At 40.8% G+C, this 22,270-nt stretch overlaps 1 protein-coding gene and 1 non-coding gene across 2 annotated transcripts in view; one reads left to right on the top strand and one right to left on the bottom strand.

The window, feature by feature from the left end:
• The window catches only part of Klhl28 (kelch like family member 28), a 643,595-nt gene that overhangs the window by 102,994 nt on the left and 518,331 nt on the right, over positions 1-22,270 (top strand). The window lies entirely within an intron of this gene.
• On the bottom strand, positions 10,557-10,693 carry LOC127197401 (small nucleolar RNA SNORA17). The gene has a single exon (XR_007831667.1). It is a non-coding gene; the product is annotated as a small nucleolar RNA SNORA17 (small nucleolar RNA).

Here is a 22,270-nt window from a genome sequence, read left to right as displayed (position 1 = left end):
AGTACCATCTGATTTTTAGATCTGCATTGTTTCTTTTAAAATAGATATGCTTCCTAAAATGACTGGCTTAAAAAGTAGGAAGCAAACTGCTCTGCCCTTTCCCTCTCCCTTCCTGGTATTCTGCCTCACTCTGTGTTATCAGTTTAAGGGCATAAATGCATTCTTATCATATATCAGGTAAGCAAGAAGTAGGAGGTGAGAACTTGCTCCTGTTTTTGCTTCGGGTCGACTTCAACATCTTGTCCAAAAGAATGGAGCCCCCTCCCTGCCAGCATGAAAAGTTGAGATGGATTTGCAGTCAAGAATAGCTGGTACCATACAAGAAGATCTTTAAGTCAGGATAAAGCCATACACAGGCAAGGAAGGGTAAAGCTGAGTCACTGATGATGATGGTGGTGGTGGTGGGGGTGGTGATTAAGTTGTTGAGAGTGTGGAGCTCATCAACTGGAAATTTGACAGAAAGCTTTCCCCTTTGACCCTTTTACCCTTTCTCTCAGAATAAAGGTAGTCTTTCTCATGTTGGGCAGTACTTATTACAGCATGAGGATTCTGCATTTACCCTAGGACTCCTTGCTCCACCCACTGTGCAGATGCTGCTGTCCTGGATTGAAGCTTAATGAAGCATTCCCACGGTCTCTTTATAGAGCTGTTAAGTTCCAAAGTAGGCACTGTCTATTTCAAAGGGTCTACTGTTCTTACACCATCCTCCTGATTTTCTATCCCTGATAGTAAGTTGTGTGTGTGCTTCTTACAGAAATGCTAAGTAAGATGATGACTGTGCCTTAGTTAATTTGGACTGCTATAATGGAGTATCAGAAATCAATGGCTTACAATAACAATCACTTTCAATGGCTTGGAGGGTAGGAAATCTAAGGTTGGGCAGTGGCAGACTCCCTGTGTTGAGGGTAACTGTGGCTTGCAGGTACTCATGTTCTCATTGTGTACTTGTATGAAGAAGTGTCAAGGAAACTTTCCACAGTCTGTATTTGTGAAAAATACACATTCTCATTAATTTGAGAATTTTATTCAATGTATTTTGATCGTATTCACCTCCAACTTCTTCCCTTAACACTTCCCAGATCCACTTTACCACCCCACCCATCAAACACTGTGTTCTCTTTTTCAGGGCCTCCTTTTTGTCTGTTTAGTTTCTATTAGCATATGATAATTGTATAAAATAATGGGTTTCACCGTGACAATTTTATAGATGCTTATAGTGGTGTCCTCTGGTTACAACTGACCCCCATTACCTTCTCCCATTTCTCTTACCAAATAGTTTTCCGGGTCTCTTTTTAAGGGCTTCAGTTTCACTTATGGCAGAACCCTCCTAGCCTAATTGTTTCCTAAAGACCCATTCTCCTAACGTAATGACATCAGGCTTCAGCATAGAGACGTTAGAGGGCACAGACATTCAGTCTACATCAGACTGGTCTCATATTTCTGGCCATGGGAAAGATATCTATGTGCTCTTATTGTAACTTTGGTGGGTCTTGGGAAGTTGTAGATGTAGTTCTACCATCTTACTTAAGCTTAGTATTTATATACATAGTTCTCCACAGCAAAGAGCACATCAATTTGCTCAGCCCTGAAAACATACATATAAGTAACAACATAGAGATTGAGCACATCATATTTAGGAATGTATATATACATGTATGTATGTAACAAAACTTAGTAAAAAAAAAAAAAAAAAAAAAAAAAAAAAAAAAGAGGCCAAGCTGGTGGTGGTGCATGCTTTTAATCACAGCACTTGGGAGGCAGAGATAGGCAGATCTCTGTGAGTTCAAGGCTAGCTAGTCCAGGACATCTAAGGCTACGTAGATGAACCCTGTCTCCAACAAACAAACAAACAAACAAACGAACGAACAAACGAACAAACAAGCCATGAATTTAAAAGAGAGTAATGAGGGTTCTATGGGAGGGTTTAGAATAATGGTTCTGAACCTTCCTAGTGCTGTGACCCTTTAATACAGTTTCTCACGTTGTGGTGACCAGCCCAACCATAACATTTTTTTTTTCATTTCTATTTCATAACTGCAATTTTGCTACTGTTGTGAACCACTATGTAAATATCTGACACACAGGATATCTGATATACAACCCCAAAAGGGTCATCACCCACAGGTTCAGAACCATTGGCTTACAGAGAATACAGGGAAAGGTGAAGTTATGTAATTATAATCTCCCTCCCCCCCTCTAAAATGAATAATACTTTACTTGGAATAATGACCAATAGAAGAGCTGTATGAATAAGCGGAATCCCATTAGTAAGAGTTGAACAGCACAGGCAGTCTCAACATTTGTCCTCAGATTTATAAGGCATATAGCAGAGTAAAGAGTTAAATTAGCCCAAATTACTTCAGATGAAATAATGGACTTAAGTATTTTTTTGGCCACCTAATTTTGTGCCTATATTAAAACAAGAAGTGATGGTGACACACTCTATACTTAGACAAAAATAATAGCTAACCTTACCATGTGAGGTAGGTCCTAAGAAGCTCTTGAAACTTATCGATCAGTGTGGATTCCTCTTGGGCCATAAATCCAGAATCCTTGTTACAGTACTTTCAGGAATTTTTGTTTTATTCACAGTGCTATGTTGACTGTGCAGATTCTGAACTTAGCTACATACCACTTTCCTAACAGAGGATTCAAATGCAAGTAAACTCATGTCAGTGGACGTTCCCCACGGGAAAGCAGACCTTTGCCTGCAAACCCCAACTTCCAAGACCGTCAGCAATGGTCAGCAACACTGCAGAAATCCTGACAGCGCTGATAATCTTGTAATTTTGGCTGTGAGAGGACCAGAAGTAGACTGGGTGAAAAACAGAACCCTTTGAATTTACAGGAAAAGATTAACAGCCACAGGGGTTTGCTAGTGTTAGGGGTAGAGCTGATATTATACCTCTCTAATGGTCTAAGTAGTGGTAATTATCAGTAATGGGGTGTTGCTTCACTTCAGTGAACACACTTCTAAGGCTGACATTAAATACCTGTCTCTGTAATCCACTTAAAACATGTTCTTCAGACTGATCTGACCCACTTTCACCTCCGGAATCAATAAGCACTTCTCAAGAATGTGCCACCTCCTGTAATGAAAGGGGTGCTCTGTCACTGCTAATCTCAACCCAGAGGGCAGACCCTTCATGGCTTAATTGCCTACAAAAGGTCTTAAATCTTGCTTCAGCTGTGTGTGTGCGTGTATGTGTGTGTGTGTGTGTGTGTGTGTGTGTGTGTGTGTGTGTGTGTGTGTGTGATGTTTACACAGGCTCATTGCCTATGCATGCTCAAGGGGGTCAGAGTGGGAGGTCAGCATCTTCCTCTATAGCCGCCTCCTTATTCCTTTAAGTAAGGGGTTCTCACTGAACTTGAAGCTTGCCCTTTTTTTCCTGCTAAGCTGGTGGCTTAGCAGATCTTCCTGCTTTGATGTCCCCCAGTACAAGCGATTAAAGGCGCACTCAGCCACACCCAACTTCCAAAATTAATTTTTGAAGGAACATAAATAACATGCTAACTCTCTAAGACTCTTTATCTAATAAACAGAACACTTTAGACATTTTATTATATTTGAGGAATTATTTTATAGACGAATGATACTTTTTAAGGCAGTGTCTCCTTGTACAGCCCAGACTAGTCTTGAACACTTGGTTTGTGTGTGCCTTCCAAGTGCTCAGCTTGCTTACAGATGTGTACCACCATGCCTGTCTAACAACTTGCTCTTAATTGATCATGAATTCATGGAAACTACTTATTAATTTTAATAATTTCCAGAGATATTATAAAAAGAGGCTCATAGTTAGCATATCTTCAAGCAGTGAGAATTTCTAATCCTCATGACATGGAGAGTAATCTTGAAAGACTGAGCCACTTAGTACACACCTCACATTATACCAATTGGCAACTCTGGGTTTCACCTATATATAAAATCAGACTCTACAGATTCAGTCTTCGTAGATAAAAAACAATATAAGCATACACATGAAAAACTGAGCTAGCACAAGTGTACATTAATAAAACAGTACTTGCTTGCATACTGATACATTTCTGTAGGTAGTTTTGTTGGATTAATTGAAAAGAAAAGCCTGACTTATGTTTAAGATAAATTGGATGACAAAAGCCAACTGTAGTAGAGACAGTTATCATCTTCTTTGGGGTGTGTGGCCTAAAGCTCTCTTAGCTCTTCCTCATGTCTAGGTGGTATCACAAATGGTGACCTTCTCTGGATGATCTGGGTGGGATGTTATTGTATTATTCATTCCATAGCAGATAGGATGCATAGTAAACACTTAAGTCCAAAGGGAAGGAAGGCCCATGCTTTCTGTTTATAAATATAGCTTCCTTTCCCTTTATTTCCCCACATTCAGCCCAGCTTAAGCGGCATTGAAAGCTCTTGCTTGCTTTTAGCTGTTTGCTTCCCTTGTGGATTTGCAATTGTTTAGCATTTAAACACTGAGCACAACACAAGCCCACCTTGAGCTGGTGACAGCTGCGACAGCTGGTTTCAGTCTTGATTTTTATTCTGAGCAGCAGCAGCCAGAGCTGTCCAAACACGAACACGTAAGCTCTCTTCCAACACTCTTTTTCTTTCTCTCTCCTCCCTTCTCTTTTATTTTACTTTCAATTATGTGCATATATGTGTGGTTGCATACATGTTGATGTATACGCTCAAAGAGGATGGAGGCATCAGATCCTCTGGTGCAGGAGTGAGAAGAGCTTGTGAGCCACCAGCATGGGTGCTTGGAACTGAACATAGGTCTTCTGTATGAGCAACATGCATTCTTAACCTCTGAGTCATCTCTCCAGCCTCCCAAAGCCATCTTTTTTATTTTTTATTTTTAATATCAAAGTCTTTTTTCAACAACAACAACAACATACACCCCTTTTATTTAATTTTAAAAGTATTTAGGGCATGTAAAACAAGGCACCATTTATTCTTTCTTTTCATCTCTGCCAGATAGTCTGTGACTGCCTTCGCTACTGTTGCTCCTCTGCCCCAGCGTTACTATCACTGGCCCCTTCTTCTTTCATGCTGGAAGAGTCTGTCTATATAATTAAAATTGTCTTGTGGGGTGGCTTCCTGTGATTCACTGTCTCAGGGGCTCCCGCATCATTTCTTGCTATGGATTTGAGGCTCCCACTGCTTTGGAGTCTCCTGAGTCTCTCTGTGCATCTTGCAAAACTTGAAGAATGAATAATCTGGAGACTTCTGGAGATGATCCCAGGTGAATTTCTCCTCTGCAGCTTTCTGTCAGATATCTCCTGTCCTCGGTGACACTTCTCTGCTTTCTACAATGTTGATAGACTTTCTTGTCCTTCAATTATGTTGGATTTTCCTTCCAATGATGTTAACTGACAGATGTAAAAATATCTTTTACTCACCTGATGAAATGAATGTCTTGAATGCTTATTGCCTCTGTCTACGAACCTAGGCCTAGTCCTGCAAGCTTCTAGCCTCCACTCAATCTGGGCCTGGGATGTTTTCAGCCTATGAAACTTACTCCAAATAAGCTCACCATTTCAAGCTCTTTGTGATCTCCTGCTGGCTGGTTCAACTCAGCTGTTCCAATTCAAACTCCTCTCCAAGCTGACAGGATCAAACTGGCTTCTCTCAAATTCTGAATGAATTTCTCTGGTTGGCCTCAAACTAATCCTAGCAATCTTTTATAATCTTCTGGGTCCTTCTCATTCTCTGGCTTGTTCTGTCTTCACCTGTCTCTAACTTGTTTTCTCTACAACCTGTGTCTGTAAAACTCTTCCAGTAAAACTGCCTCTTCTTTCTCTGGGATACTCTTTATTAGGTTACCTCTCTTCCCTGTCTGTTCTCCTGAGAGTTGGGCATATCCTGTTTTGTCAAATATTTCTCTGATTAGTCACTTTGTCTGCCTCTCCTTTAGACAACACTTTCAAACATAGGTGCTCCTACAAACTAACTGTTCCTTCCTTGTTTAGGGTTAAAGGTGTGCACTAAGGGCTGGATCACACAGACCTAGAAGGTCTTTGGGTGTGATCAGAGCAACTGTGTTGCTGGATTAAGATTCTTCTACACTGTAGTGTTTAACTGAGAAAGATGGCAGAGTTGATCACAGTTAAAATACATAATCAAAAATAGACAATAGGTAGAAGATGAGTATGCTTAGGGTACCAAGTAAAGATCCATTTGCTTCTACAATTCAGAAGATATTCCTGAACCTTGGCTATGGAGATAGAAAGACGAGTTTAATGTTAGCATACATACATATACATATATGTGCTATATGTGTGTGCAATTTTGAAAAATTAAATATGGCTGATTTATTCTTTTCTGTATTTAGGATTCAAAAGAGTCTAGTATGGCCTGTATTTGTAGACTTTGGTTCTCCATAGTAAAATTTGGTGGGGTTTCCAGGGTGCCCTACCTGAAAATATAAACCAGAGACATCAATATTCACACAATTCCTTTCAAAGCTGTGGCATGTACGAAATCAGAGACATTGGCCTGACAGAAATTTTAAAGTATTTTGTAAATTTATAAAGGAATAATGAGGAAAATAATAATTGCCTCTTACTCCAGCACACAGAGATGGCTGATAGATACTGCTGTGTGTGCCTGTGTGAGTGTGTGTGTCTATGAGTCTCATGAGGATAAAAAATAGCACAGAGTAGAGTACACTTCCCCGGGAGCTGTGGCAGGGCTTTATTAAGATTCCAAACATACAGAGCGAGATTTTTAATCTAAAAAATCTTAACTGTGTAATGCAGACTGTTGGATTTTAGAGCTTCTTAGATTTCAGTTTTTCAGATTAGAGATGTGTAACTTACAAAGTATAAGTAAAGATTCCAAAATATTGGGAGAAAATATGAAACATGAAATTTCTATTCCTATGGATTTCAGAGAAGGAATAATCTATTTACCATGCATGCATCATAATTTTTGGTACACACACATATAAATATACATACATGTGTATATACATATATATTTGATTAAAGTATTTTGGGAATCAAGATGACATAAAATATAGCAATATAGTAGTATTATGAGATCATATTCAATTATTTTATAAGGTTTATAGATGTAAAGAAATAATGAAGAAGATTAAAGTTACCTATTATCTTACTGCTCAGCAAGGGCTGGTCAGGTGGTACATGTGCATGTAAGTGTGAGCAGTGTGGAGTGTGGTGGAGTTTGTGGTCTGCATTACAAATCTTATTTGTGGGTGTGTCTGCATCTTGAAGGTGCTTCTGTGTGCTGCTTTAGTATCCTCCTTTTATGATGGCCTTTTAAACTAAATGATGGAAAAAGTAATTTTTTTTTGCCTTCTAACTATGTGTGCGTATTTGTTGCTTATTCCTTCATTATCACCATTCTTAGATAACAGTAGTCACCATTCTACTTTCAAATTTGGTCTCTGAGGTCAAAGTTGCACATATAGGAAAGAACATGCAATATTTATCTTTTTTAGTCTGGCTTATTTCAGTGAATATACTGTTCTTTGGTTCCATCTAGTTTGCTGCAGATATTATCATTCTTTTAGGCCTGAATAATATTCCATTGTGTCCATACAACGCATTTAACTTACCCAATTCATCTGTTGATGGACACCAAGCTTCTTTATATCTTGGTTATTTTGAATACTGCTGTGGTAAACATGGGGGTATAAATCATATGTAAGATTTGAACATTTTATCTCACCATTTTGGTGAGATTTCTATAATGTTAAGCGTGATTAGGAATTTAATGCATTTTAATGCCTTATGGATAGCTTTCCCCAGTATAATCCTATTTTACTATTTCATAATCATACTATATTTATTATATAAATTTACTTTATAGTAAATCTTATTAAATAGGTTGCTTATTAAATTTATTGCTTCTTTGTGAATTTCACTTCATGCACCCAAATAATATTCATCTCTCCCTCCCCTTGTATCTGCCCTTCACGTTTGCAACTTCCCTCACAAAAGAGAAAAAAATCTCATTGTGGAAGCTGTAGTGTGTTACACAGTGTGTTACACAGTATGCCCACAGTGTACCCTTTTGTCCGCACTTCTCTGCTTGCAAATGTTCACTGCAGTGAATCGTTGGTCTGGTGTGAGGCCTCTGACTTCTGCTACTCTTTCAAAACTGGAACTTCACTGGGACTCTTGGATATCCTGATGTTGCCCTGTGTCATGGAGATCCTGTAGTTTTGCAGCTGTGGCTTCCACCACTTCATACATTACAGCAGTTCATCGATAGGGTAGCTGTTGAAGTGGGCCAATTTAAAGCCCTGGATCTGGGCTTGAGAAGTATCTGAGCTGATGAGCCCACCAGCTCTCACACCCTTGGGGCTGGCTCACCATCAACCCCTACAACCAGGGGCAGCTCTACCCTGCGCCTGGAAAAGGTACAGGGCCTACTCTCCTGAGTGTTGCAGCTGGTGAGGGACATGGCTAGTTCTCTCACTTTCAGGACCCCAGACCAGCTCTCCGGCCTGCCATAGATGGTGAGGGATGAGGGAGGGGAGAAGGGTGCCCCTTCTTCATCTGAGCCACCACCCAGCAGAGAAAAGGCAGGGCCAACTCTCCTGTGCTCACATCCTTGGTGCTGGCTCACCTGCAACAGCCACATCCAGGGCTATCTCTAATGTGCTGCCCAGGCAAGGGCCTTGTTCCCCTGAGTGCTGCAGCAGTGAGGGGCATGGACAGATAGATCTCCTGCCTTCATGACTCTAAGCCCAGGTCTCCCTCCTGCTATAGGTGGTGAGGGGAAAGCCGGATGGGGTGGGAGGGGAGGGCGTGGGGGTGGGGGTGGGAGGGGAGGACGTGGGGGTGGGGGTGGGAGTGTAAAGGGAAGGCTGTAATCCTTGATGATTTTCTGGCGCTGCTGCCCCTGACTGACAGGGCATGCCGGTCCCTTGTTTCTCAGTCCTCTGGGGAGGCTTGGTCTGGGTCAAGCTGCTCCTTGGCCTGAGCCTGCTGCGACATGGACCAACAGGGACATGGGTCAGTATGCTTTACACTGCAAAACTGTAACAAAGTGCTGCAGTGGCTCCTCAGCAGGAAAATCCCTGTGCTCTCTTGCAGAGAGAATCCAGGTCTCGCTCAGCGGGGAAGGTGCCCCTGCTGCTTCTCCCAAGAGGGGAAGAAAGCCTCAGCTTGGGAAATGCAGAGGTAGCTAAAATCATGAGGCAGAATGAGACAGCCAAAAACCAAAAACTAACCAACCAACCAAACAAACAAAAGACAAAACTGAACTTCAATGTGCGCTCTAAGTCTCGCGAATTCTATGTAGAAGAGGGAGTCATAGTTAGGCTAAAAGATTAAAGAGACCAATAGGGAAGAAGGAAAAAGAAGAAGACAAGGGAGGAAAGACCAGGAGGATGACCATGACAAGAGAGGACAAAAGGTCCCACCCTCACTCAGGGATCCTGGTTGTTAAGCCCTGGGAGTCATAAAAAAGGGAAGGAGATCTCAGGATATGCCTTTTGTTTACAGTAAATATCCTGAGAGCCCATCTCCAGAACAGGAATAGCCTCTTGTTAACTGGAGGCAGCTTGGAAGTGTTTTATTAAAGCTGAACCAGACCTGTGACATTTCTCACCAAATGGAATTTATGGTCTGCTGAGATCAGAGGGGAGTCATTCCTCTTTTCCTGAGTTCTGATAGATTGGCTTTCCCAAAGGGAAGTTAACTTCTACCTCGGTCCAGCAATGTCTCACAAGAGGCAACACAGGGGGCAAGTGGTGGGACCAGCTCTCCCAAGTTCATAACTTCTGGGGCCCCGGCTCACACAGAACTCCCACAATGTGCAGGGGCATGCTCTCCCAAGTACTGCAGCTGGCTAAGGGTTGGGATAGCTCTCCTGCTTTCAAGGTTGCAGGGCCAGCTCTCACAGGATGCCCAGGTGAGGGTTGAGGCCAGTTTTGCATTGTCCTCAGACATCAACATGCCCCAGGGAGGCAGCCCAGACAGGGGACATCTGCATGACCTTTGGTGTTAACAGATCCCTGGGGCTTCAGGGCCATGGATCTAGATGCAGTCCCAGGTGGCATCACCAGCTACTCACATCAGGCTAGTCCTCACTACCCTCGACTCTCCAGTTCTGCCTCTCTTCATTGTGCCCACATCTTCCTGTTTCTCTTTCTTTTCCATTTCTCTGCCATTGAATTGCTCCTCTTAGTGATGCTCAGGGTCTCTGAGTGCCTGGGGTCATCTCAGGAGTGGTCTTGGGAATGCTCTGCTTTGCTTGTGCATTATAACACTGGGTAGGGGTTATCTTGGACATAGTCTGTCCCTTCTGCCCCCAGGCCTGTTGGGTACCAGACTGGTGGTTATCTCAGGCTAGTTCTCTGTCTGGGCCCCATGGCACTGGTTTGGAGGTTGCCTAGGGCCCATGCAAAGTTCATCATCCATCTTGGGCTCACTCTTGACTTGGCCCATGGCTCCAAGTGGGCTTCTTCTGGTCTTTGGGTTGCTCCTGGTCCTGGGAGCCCATCCAGGACCCTGCAATGCCACACTGGTGTTCGTCTCAGGCTTGTTCCCTGTCTGGGTGACTTCGTGCTGGATGGGGTTGTTTCAGGCTTGGTTTTTCAGGGAGTGTTAGGCTACTTACTAATCAGTCAGATGGTCACAGGTCAGAACACAGAGCATAGACATAGCCTCTCTCATCTCTGCCACCTACTGACGCACAGGTGACACAGCAGCCACACCTGCAAGGCTTCTAGGGGACAGGCAGAAGCTATTAGTAGTCAAAATAACTGTGGCTGGAAATTTGATGTGTCTTAGCTAATTTTCTAATGCTGTGATAAAACACCAAGGCCTGGACAAAAGACCAAGCAAGTGAGACAAAACAAAGCAAGCAAGCAAACGAGCAAACAAATCTCACCAGGACCAAAACAACTTAAAGAAGAGTTTCTTTGGGCTTATAATTCCAAAGGTCAGAGTTCCAAGGGCAGGACCAGCATGGCCGCAGGCACCAAGGAGCAGGTATGGTAGTAGGAACAGGAGGCAGACAGCAAACTGGAAGTAAGAGTTTTCAATCTCAAAAGTGGCTCCAACTGACATACTTGTTCCAGCAAAGCTAAGCCACCTAATCCTCTCCAGACAGTGCTGCCAAGTGGGCATGAAGGGTTCAAATGTCCAAGACTACAGGCACATTTCTTATTCAAATTACCACAGTATGACAAAATTATATCTTCTGTCAGCCTGTGCTTCAAATTTTTTGGCAACTGGGTTAGCTCTGAGTGCCCAACTTAAGAACCATTCGTTTATAGAGTAAATTTACTTTTACCCCTTTATCACTTTGACCCATTATGGACATGGTGAATGATTCCTAATTGTCTCCTGTAGTAGCTCCTTTTTCTTTAATAAAATTATAGATTAGAGGATATCAAGTTGTTTCCATAGCTGCAGTTAACTTGAAATTTGGTTTCGTTGAGAAAACAGAGTCATTACAGACCACTGTGACAAAAAAATAAATAAATAAATAAATAAATAAATAAATAAATCGAACAAAGTTCCCAGGAAAGAGAACAAAAGAACAATGCTGTGAACACTCACGGCTGTCATGAAATGGGAAAGGACACAATCCAAGTAAATGGGAGGACCTGAGATGAGCTCTTCAGAGGCTGACAGTTGTCGCAGTGCCTGCGCAGTTCAGTTTTAGTTAGGAACAAGTGGAACCTCTTGCTCCTGTCATGAAAACTACAAAAGGTCAGAATATGTATTCTTTCTGGATGGATTTCAAACCACGGTAGAACGTATTAAGAAATGTAATAGAAGATTGGATTTTAAAATTCATTCTCTTTGACTGTACGTCTGTGTTGCAACAATTTAGCTAATCTGTATTAGAATGTAATAACTTGAGTCAACAAGTCTGAGGAATTTATTGTAAGTGCCGTCACGTAGTGATAAGAAGAGGAGATGCCTGACATTTTTGCAAAACAGATTTAGTTTTTTTTTTTTTTTTTTAAACCTCTACAGTCTAGATAAAAGTAAACCGGTGAGGATATATTTTTAAACACTGCTTCCCTTCAAAAATTTCCCATTTAGCTGACTGCAGTGTTTTATTTAATTCCAATATATTAGTCTCGTTAATTGTCTAGTTTTTATACAATTCCTCAGACCCTCATTATATATCTTAATGATTACAATATGACAGGGATAGAACTCAAAAGTGAAGCCCCTCTGCTCTTCCCCTCTGTTTCTTCTCCTAGGTTTCCCATGTTTCTCCCACTGTACTGCATGCAGAGGAATTATATGCCATTAGGTCTGGGGCAGAACAGCTTCGGAATAATGCAGGTCCTTTATGGAGAACATGGAAACACAATTTCTTGCTTTTATTTTTTTCTTCAGTACACTAGTCAGATTTAAAATAAACATTTTACATCTCTTCTATGGGGGCTTGCTGGTTAAACCTTCCTGCTCATAAAGACATGAAAATCAGTTGTTGGTGACTATATTGTTTATTGTTTATTCACTAATCCTTTGTAGAGCACCAGGTATATATTAGACATTATTCTGAATACTGGTTTATATTTTCTATAAATTAATAGGGAGATGCATAAGGATAAATTTATTTATTTTAAAATACACAGGTACCCACTGGCGAGTGGATGGGTAAAGAAAATGTGGTATATTATATATAATGGAATATTTTCTATCTATAAAGAGAATGACATTTTCTTATTTGCACAAGAATATATGGAACAAGATTTGTTGAATTGTCTGGACCCAAAAACAAAACAAATGCTGAATGTCCAGTCTCATACATGAAAATGAAAAAAAATTGACTATGATTATTAGAGTCTGAGAAGGAGGGGGTGAAGGGAGATTGGATAATTGGTCCTCAGGTGCAATGAACAAATCCCATGCATCTCAGGGCACTGGGGTGGGAAGTTCACTATTATCTATATATTTTTTTGAGAAGATCTAGAAGACAGAAGCTTGAAGGCTCCTAGTGTAAAGACTGATGAGAAGGAAATACTAGCCATCATGATTGGAACAGGGCACACTGTGTGTATGCATTGCAATTTCATAGTGTGTTCCACTATGCATTTTGTATACCACTGCCTGACTCCAGAAATACGGCTGGAAAAAGTCTTATGGCAGAAATAAAGCAAGTTACGAGTGAAGGTTGAGAAAAAGAATACTTTAGAAAGATTTTTTGACTCTCAGGTTAGTTTGCTCAAATGAATTTGTTAAAGAAAGGTAGCAAGGTATGAGGAAAGGGGTGGTATAGCAGCTGAGACTGGAGGAGACTGGTGGGAGGAGGGGCAGGCACTATGACAAGATGCTCTGCTTGTGGCTGCTACCCAGATGGCCAGACTACAGAACAGAGATGAGTAAAGTGAAGACCCATCCCAAGCAGAGAGCTTCCTTTCAAGCAGACCCTTGTGTCTTACTTGTACTCTGGAGACTATGGAGGCTTTTCACTTTGAAGTACCTGTTGAGCAGAGACTGAGGACTATAGCTGTGGCTGAATTGTTGGGTAGAATCCTGGAATCCTGTTTTGAACCCAGTGTGTGTGTGTGTGTGTGTGTGTGTGTGTGTGTGTGTGTGTTAACAGTGCCTGAGTTGAGTTTTTTTTTTTCTGAAGCAAAACTATGTTGATTTAGGGTAAAGTACAAAAAGTTTCCATTTACATGTGAGCTTGCTGAGTGAGACTCATATTGGCCATACTGAAATGATTTTTCCATGCTACAGTTTACTGATTCTCTCACTGCAAGTCCCATCCTGCTTAAATGGCAGGCATATTTATTTACCTATTTTGATTCGGTTTATTTGAGTGCTCTCTGGAGTTTACAAAGAATAGAGCCTTTTATGGCAAATTTCAGCAGCTTAAGAAAAGCTCCCTGGAGAAAACTGATTTCCCCTTTGCCAACCAGGTATCAGTTGCAGATAGCGTCTTAGGGGTAGATCCCTGTAACTATTTCCATTTGTCAGTGCTAGAGTGTTAGATCCCTGTCTGGCTTGAACCTGTGCAAGTCCTGTGAATGCTGCTACAGTCTTGGTGAGTCCATATGAGCATCAGTCCTGTTGTGTTTGGAAGACACTATTTCCTTGGGAGTCATCACCCCTGGCTCTTAAAAATCTTTACCCACACTCTTTTGCGTAGATCCCAGAGCTTTAAGGGAAGTGGTTTGATGAAGACATCTCATTTAGGACTGACTGAGTGCTCCAAAGTCTCTCTCTTTCTGCACATTGGTCAGTTTTGATTTTCACTAAGTATATCAACCATACTTCAGGGCAGGCCCCATACCCAGTAGTAATTAGTCACAAAATGAAGTCAGTGGTATTTTTGTCTCGTTTTTCTATGCTTGGCTTTTTTTTTTTTTTTTTTTTTTTTGATCTTACAGGTCTTTTGCTGGTTTTTGTATTTTTCCTTTTAAAGCGAAAAGAGAACAAACATTAAGTTAGGTGAGTTGAGAGGTAGAAATTGTATGAAAAAATTTTTTTAAAATTTTTAACTAAAAAAAAGTTTAATAAAAAACAAGCCAGAAAAAAATTCCATGTCTTGATGCTTGACAGAGAACATGAATGTCCAGAGGGGCTGGGAATCTTGGAGACTATCTTAGAATTTGCCTACTAAAGTGAGAAAATTGATAATGTGTGAACTTGCTCACTCACTCAATTAATTAATTCATACAACATTAATTTTATTTTTTATTTGACATAATTGAACCTTGGTAAAATATAATAATATTATTAGAAATGGAATAAATAGCACAAGAATGCTACATTTTGCATTATATTTATAATTTGTAACTATAAATTTATTTTAAGCATTTTTAGCAAAAGCATGTGTAATGATTAATTTTAATTATCTATTTGAAAGACTGGAGAGATAACTCATCATTTAAGAGTACTGGCTGCTCTTCCAGAGGACCTGGGTTTGATCTATATGTCACTTACAACCATTTGTAACTCCAGCTTTAGGAGACTTGAGTAAAATGTATATTCTTGGGTGTTTGGGTGGAATAAAACCTATAGGTAGCTGTTAAGTCATGTCAATTAATTCTGATGTTTCTTTGTTTATTTTTTATATGGATGACCTATCTATTGGAAAAAGTGGAGTACTAAAATCACCTGCTATTATTGGATTGATGTTAATTTGTGCCTTTAAATCCAGTAGTGCACTTTATATTAAATTGGCCACCCCAGAGTTTGGTACATGTGTGCTTAGGATAGTAATGTCTTCCTGGTTAACTGCTCCTTTGATCAGAATGAAGTGTTCCTCTTTATCTATTCTGATTAGTTTTTGTTTGTTTGTTTTGTTTTTGGTCAGATTTTAGTATAGCAATGCCTGCTTGTTTTCTGGTCCTATTTGATTGGAACATTTTGTCCATCCTTTTACTCTAAGGCAGTGCCTATCTTTAAAGCTATGAATGATATATTTCTTGTAGAAAACAGAAATACAGATGCATTTGTTTCTTGATTCATTCATTCAGTCTGTGTCTTTTGATTGGTGAATTGAGGCCACTGATATTTTAAGTTATTACCAAAATGTATGTGTTAATTGTACTCATTGTCTTGTTGATTTTTGGTATTTTTTTTTTTTCCCCCCTCAGTGATTGAAACATTCCATCATGTAGGAAGCTCTTTAATAAGACAAAAGACAAACAACGCAAGACAGCTTCAGGAAGACCCTGAAATTTATCAAATTCACTTTAGTCCCAAGAGTAAACAGTAAAGACTGTTGAGAGTCACTCTCAGATAAATAAGCCAAACCACAAAGAAGACTGTCAGAGGAGCCAAGCAGCAAAGAAAACTCTGAGATCAAACTAGCTTCCTGGAAGAAGTAGAAACCAGCCCAGATTCCTCAAAGAATTTTAAACCAACTGAGTCATCTGCAGATGACACTGTGTTAAGCTGCCTGCAGGCTGTGTACTGTGCTCCAGGTTTCTAGCTGTTTCAGCTGTCACCATGCTGGGGTGGACTTTGGTGATTGAAGCAGCTGTCTTTGAGTTGTTTCTTCTCTGTAAATAGCCCCTCACTCATATCCCTGTAAGTAACCCCAATAAAACCCATGGATTCACCAAGTTGCACATTGGTGGAATCTGTCCTTTGGTCTTTTGTGGGCTTCCTGTGTGGGGTGAGTCGATTATTTGTGTTTTGTGATGGAAGGGCACTAGCAGGCCCGATCATGGCAAACACAGGCCCAAGCATGACAAACATGGCACTGGCAGGTCTTGCCCATCTTCCCTCTCCCTCGCTAAATCATTAGATCACATTCCTAATGCTAACCACCAAGGTCTGTTCCTGTATTTAGTCACTTTGTTATGCCTGACTCATTCCTGAATCTGATCACCAAGGTCAACTGTCAAAGCATCAAGGTTCAGCAAGCAAAATTCATTTTTTGACTAACCCAATTAAAATATGCAATCAGAACTTACCAGTTCACCCTAGATCATTCTAACCTATACCCCCTTTTCCCTCTTAAAATTAACACTTGAAAACCTGATTTAGATCCAGTCATCCTCTCTCTTTGTCTTGGTTAGTAAAGGAATTCTTTGTGCTTTGGAAATTGGTGTTTGGGTATGGTTTGTGTTTAGTTCAGGGTCCAGATGGGACCATCCCACAGTATGTGGGTCTGCTCAATGTCTCCCTATGAAAAGTCTTGTCATGCAGCATTTTTGTCTTAGTGGTATGTAGTTGATGTTTTGGTGTCTTTAACAACTCAGTTATATTATGTAAACATGTTTTGTCTTAATCCCAGGTGTGGGATATGGGGCTGCTTCAGATTGTCTGCAGATAGTCTAATTCTGGAGGACTCTGAGAAGGAATAAATGCCAGAGCCCAGAGAAGGTGCTGAAAGGAAGAAGGTGGCAGCTGCTCCCTCCTGCCACTCCTGGTTGCTGCTGTTGTGGTTTGATGAAAAAAAATTGGAGGTTTCCTGAAATGAAGATTGGATTTGCCCCAAGAAACTCAAATGCCTTAACTATCAGGAAATAGCTAAAGAAAGCTTTCCCTCCATTCCACACTATCTTTTTTTCTCTCCTACCTGGTGTTGGAAGGCATTGGGGTGGAAAAGGAAGATAGAGCTATAAGAAACCCAAATGAAGTACATAAAAAATACACGCCAACAATGGTACTTTGTATTTTAACACTTACGGATTTGCATTTCTTTCCATGGCCTCTTTGCTAAGCTCCTCCTTCTCTGAATTGTGTAAGAGTGGGGTAGTGAGCTGAGTAGGTAGGAAGAATGCATTTATGTTCTCCCTGCTCTTGGCAGCTGAGGAGACTAGTTATTTCCAGTCCCTGCTGCCTCAGTTTTCCTCCAGTGATGCACTGGGACCTGAAATTGTGAGTTAAAACAAATCCCTCCTCCTACACATTGCTTGCAGTCAGGGTATTTTTTTATAGCAACAGAAAATGAAACTAGGACAGAAATTTGTACCAAGAGAGTGGAGCCAGGTGGGAGAGTTTGGAACTTTGACCTGAAAAAGCTTTGTTAAGGTGGTGATTCCTAAGTGATGCTCAAATTCAAGAAATATCCCCTGAGAAGTCCTGAATCAGTATCCTTAAGACTGGATATTTGTTTGTGTGTTTGTTTCTTTTCCATGAATTTTATTTTTACAACAAAGAACTGAAAGGACTCTGCTCCAGTGACCCGAAACCACACGAAACATGTTTATAAGCACTGATACTGGGTTTCAACCCTCAGGCCTCTTATCTAACAGGTCTCAGGGCCTCAGGTATGGCCTTATGAAGTGACATTTTAAAATTCCCCAAAGTAGCTCAGTTGCGTGGGCTTTGTCAGCCACTCAAGAGGCCCTGGTAGAGGTCAGACTTGCAATAGTCAGTATTCACTCTAGTCAAGATACCATATAGGACACTGGAACCCAGAATCATTGACCAGATCCTTCATCCTAAAGGAGAATGCTGCTTGGGGAAGGGGTCAGACATAACACCTGTGATTATAATATTTCCAGGAAGTCCTGTAGTAAAGCTCTCACCCAGAAGAAAACTCCATCACTACCTTCTTCCACATTAGAGGATGTCATTTGTTGATTGTAGGAACATTAAAAAATGTTGTTTCTTTTTTCTCCAGAGCAGATACATTTCCCATCATGATCTCTACTGTTATGACTTCTAGGTTGTACTGCCACTAAGAACTAACAGGGTCTCTCATAATCTACTCCTAAGGTGAATGTCCCCTTTCCTCCCAAGACAGAGGAGAGAATGAGGAACAGTAAAGCATCTCCTTTAGTCTTTGGTAACCATAAACATCCTCCCACCATGCCACCACACCCTTCTTCTTGCAACCAGAACGTCCATCTTATGTTCTGGCAGGTAGTGACATCTAGCTTGCTCTATGGCAGCAGAAGTTGATAGTGATCGATTTGAAAGGGTGTAGTTATTTTTCACTCCACCAGATAATCTCAATCATGTTTGAAAATATGGTACCACAAGACACAATTTTGGTCACTAGGATAGAAAAGGAGGTCTGAGAGTAGAGTAGGATTTTGTGACTTGTTTTTAATAAGAGTGAAAATTTTTGGCCCTCTGATTTTTTTTTTTCTATTTTAAAACAGAAGTAGTGCCTGAAGCTGGGGACAGACATCTGAAGACAGTAGGGCCATAGTCACAAACATAAAAAGCCAAATGTTAGAACTAGTAGAGAAAAAGAGAGAAAACAATCTCGAGTCCTACAGGACCTTACTAAACCCTGTTCTAGCCCTAGAAAATTTTCATTCAGACTTTTTACACGATGAAAAAATAAATACCTATTTATAAAGCTGTGCTCACATGAGTTCTGTGCAACTAATAAATTCATAACTGAAATTGCAGTGCTTCATAATTAAGATTGCCATTTTTATCCTTTATCCCCAGAAAAGTAAAATACCAATCTATAATGTACTAAGGGGACATTCAGAAGAGAAGTGAAGCATAGGATAGAGAAAGTTAATATTCTAGCTAACCCGTCCTTTCCCATACACCAATTTTTAAACAAAGAATCTCAAGACTTCACCTTCATCTCTTATGATGAGAATCATCCCCTCTGCTGCTATAGCTATACCATCCATACCATCTATAGCTCTCTCTGCTTCTGATTAGACCTACTGCCCTTGAGTTCACAGCCCTGGTACTGAGGTTTACATAGTTCACAGCATCCCCTCCCCCTACATAAAGTACATAAGTCAAACAAAAGATTTGCATGACATTTGAAGTAAAGAAGTAAATCCATTACCACTGGACTCCGTCACTGCTGATGGGCAGATACTCCTGCAGTATCAGGCTCCTTTTCATTACTGTCCTCTGTTTCTTAATTCCTCTTTTCAAACAATAACCTTACTGACCCCAGGTTCATTGCTGACACATAGCAGCAGACCCACCAGAGGCAGTAACCACACAGATACAAGACCTGCCACAGCCCTTCTCGGGAGCTTCCTCCCTGTAGCCCACTTTGGTAACTGAATACACTTGGCTTCTCAAACAGACAATTAGTACAGCCATTATGAGCAGGTGGAAATTTTCCAAAGGGCCATTTCTTTTATGATCCTACAACTCCCCTTTCAGACCTTTGAAAGCACCTAAATTATGTGAGGTCTAATTCCTACAAACAATATTTGTCATATGATACTCATACGGGCTCTACTCCCCTGGCTAATGCACCTACTAACCTGCTGCAACTTACCATAATCCATGCTAAAAAAAAAAAAAAAAAAAAAACCAAGCCAAAACCTAGTCTCAATTTCTCCTTCGGATCTGGAATTAAACACTAATAACCCCACCCTATTGCAGTTCATTAACTGGAGAGAGCATGTGTCCCCCAATTCTAATTCCAGCTTCCCTCCTGTGATAGTGACAAGCCTGCTGGTTCTCTTACTAGGGGACCAATTAAATAAGTACTTTTCTCGGTGTCAAACATTAACTTTCCTTGGAGACAAATAAGTCCCCATGTAGAAGAAAGAATACTTCTACAGTATCAGGGCTTCAGCTTGCCACAGGGAAATAATGGGCAACCTTTTTATCTCAGAAACTCTGGGGTTCTTTTCGAGTCTAGACCTGCCAGCTGCACAAGAGTCACACAGCCGCTTCCACTTTCCCAGGTAATGGCCCCTGCTCAGACTGTGTCCCTTTGAATTAGAGTCTCTCTGATGGAAAGATAAGGAAACAGGAGTTACTTAACTACTATTATTTACCACTGTTATTTATTTATTAGAGTTATTTACCACTGAGTTATTTGCCATTGTTACTTATTTATTAGAGTTATTTACCACTGAGTTTGAGATGAGATTTGGGCAAATAGCATGACTGTAGTGATGAGTGTAGCTGTGGAGCACAGGAGACTGACTGTGCTTAAGTGACTAGAGTAGAACCTTGTTGTTATAAAAATATCTTTTCCTTCAGACAGTAGGTTGTCTCCTGTGATCTGACTATCCCATTCCAACATCCACACATTAACAACTAGTAGGGAAAACATCGCAGTCTCCTACAGTTCCTTGGCTTCAGTAAGATGGGATCTGTGAGCACCTCCTTCAGGGAAGCAGCAGCAGAAAGACTTCACGGGTACCCTATTTGATATCTGACTGGCAGTATTTCCACTCACAGTCTGTTTAACACCAGAATACAATGAATTATCATAATTCTGTAGAATAATTAATGCTAGCACAGAAACCTCTTCACAACCATTATTCTGAGGGAGAGAAAAGAATTGTCATTTGGATGTTTCTAAAACTGACCTTAAAATGAACATAGTAGATCTTCCTAGAGTCACACTATATTTTCCACAGTTTTTTCAAAGGAAACAGTTTCTTAAAAGGTAGGCCATACATTTAGGTGTCCTTAACAGTGGGTAGCACGTTAATATGTAAAGGGTATCAAAGATATACAAAGTAGTTCAGCTGTAAAACCAACTTTTACCCTAGAGAACATTTCTTTTATAGGGGACAAAAGGTTTATATTAGCTCATGATTCCAGGCGACAGCCCATCATTATGGGAAAATCAAGGCAGTGGGGACTTAAAAATTCAACCTCAGCAATGGTTCTGCCCATTCTTAGGCTGAGTCTTTCCTTATCAACTAAGCAAGACAATCTGATTATGGTAGATAATGTATTTGATATGTTCTTGGATTTGGTTTATGAGTATTTTATTGAATATTTTTGCATCAATGTTCATGAGTATAATTGGTTGGATATTCTCTTTCTTGATTGGGTCTTTGTGTGGTTTAGGTATTAGGGTGACTGTGGCTTCAGAGAATGTATTTGGCAATGTTCCTTCTTTTTCTATTTTGTGTAATAGTTTGATGAGTATTGGTATTAGTTCTTTGAAAGCCTGGTAGAATTCTGAGCTAAAACCATCTGGCCCTAAGATTTTTTTGATGATTACTTCTATTTCCTTAGGGGTTATAGGATTATTTAAACTGTTTACCTGATCTTGATTTAACTTTGGTAAGTAAAAATCTATCAAGAAAGTCATCCATTTCATTTAGATTTCTAATTTTGTTGACTATAGGCTTTTGAAATAAGACCTAATGATTCTTTGGATCAGACCTGGGGAGAGTGGGGGTGGGAGGACAGAAGGCCTGCAGAGAAAATAGAAATTGTTGGCTGGGGCACCTCTGTGATAAGCTGGAGACCTAAGTCGAGATAGGCTTCTGGGAGGACATGAGGGGGACTATAGGAGAGAATCCTAGTAGCTGGGGTCATGGAGACAGAAGAGGACACCCTCTAACTAGACAAGACTCCTAGTGGAGGGAGGGGAACACCAACGTACCCGCAAAAACTTTGACCCCAAAATTACACTGCCTATATGATGTACTGGGATAAATATAGAGCCGAGATCAAAGGACTGTCCAACCAATGCCTGGCCCAACCCAATCAATCCTCTCCCCATGGAAGAGAGCCACCCCCTGATACCATTCACGATACTCTGTTATACTTGCAGGTAGGAGCCTAGAAGAGTTGTCCTCTGAGAGGCTCCATTCAACACCAGTTTGAAACAAATGCTGAGACTAATAGCTAAACATTGGAAGAAATATAGAGAGTCTTGTGGAAAAGTGAGGGGAAGGAGAAAAAGACCCAGAGGGGACAGGAGCTCCACAAGAAGACCAATAGAGATAATTAACCAGGGCCCAGAGGGGCTTGTGGAGACTGAAGCATCAACCAAGGACTATGCTTGGGCTGGACCTAGACCTGTTATGCAGATGTAGCCAATGGGCAGCTCAGGCTTCATGTTGGTCCCATAGGATGGGGAGCTGGGGCTGTCTCTGACATGGACTCTTTTTGATCATTTTCGCCTGGCAGGACTGTCTTGCTTGGCTACAGGGGAAGAGATGCTCTCAGTCCTGATGTGACTTGATAA

Source organism: Acomys russatus, chromosome 1, assembly GCF_903995435.1.
Source record: "Acomys russatus chromosome 1, mAcoRus1.1, whole genome shotgun sequence".
In the NCBI taxonomy this organism is placed as follows: domain Eukaryota; kingdom Metazoa; phylum Chordata; class Mammalia; order Rodentia; family Muridae; genus Acomys; species Acomys russatus.
This window is presented reverse-complemented; position numbering and strand designations above follow the sequence as displayed.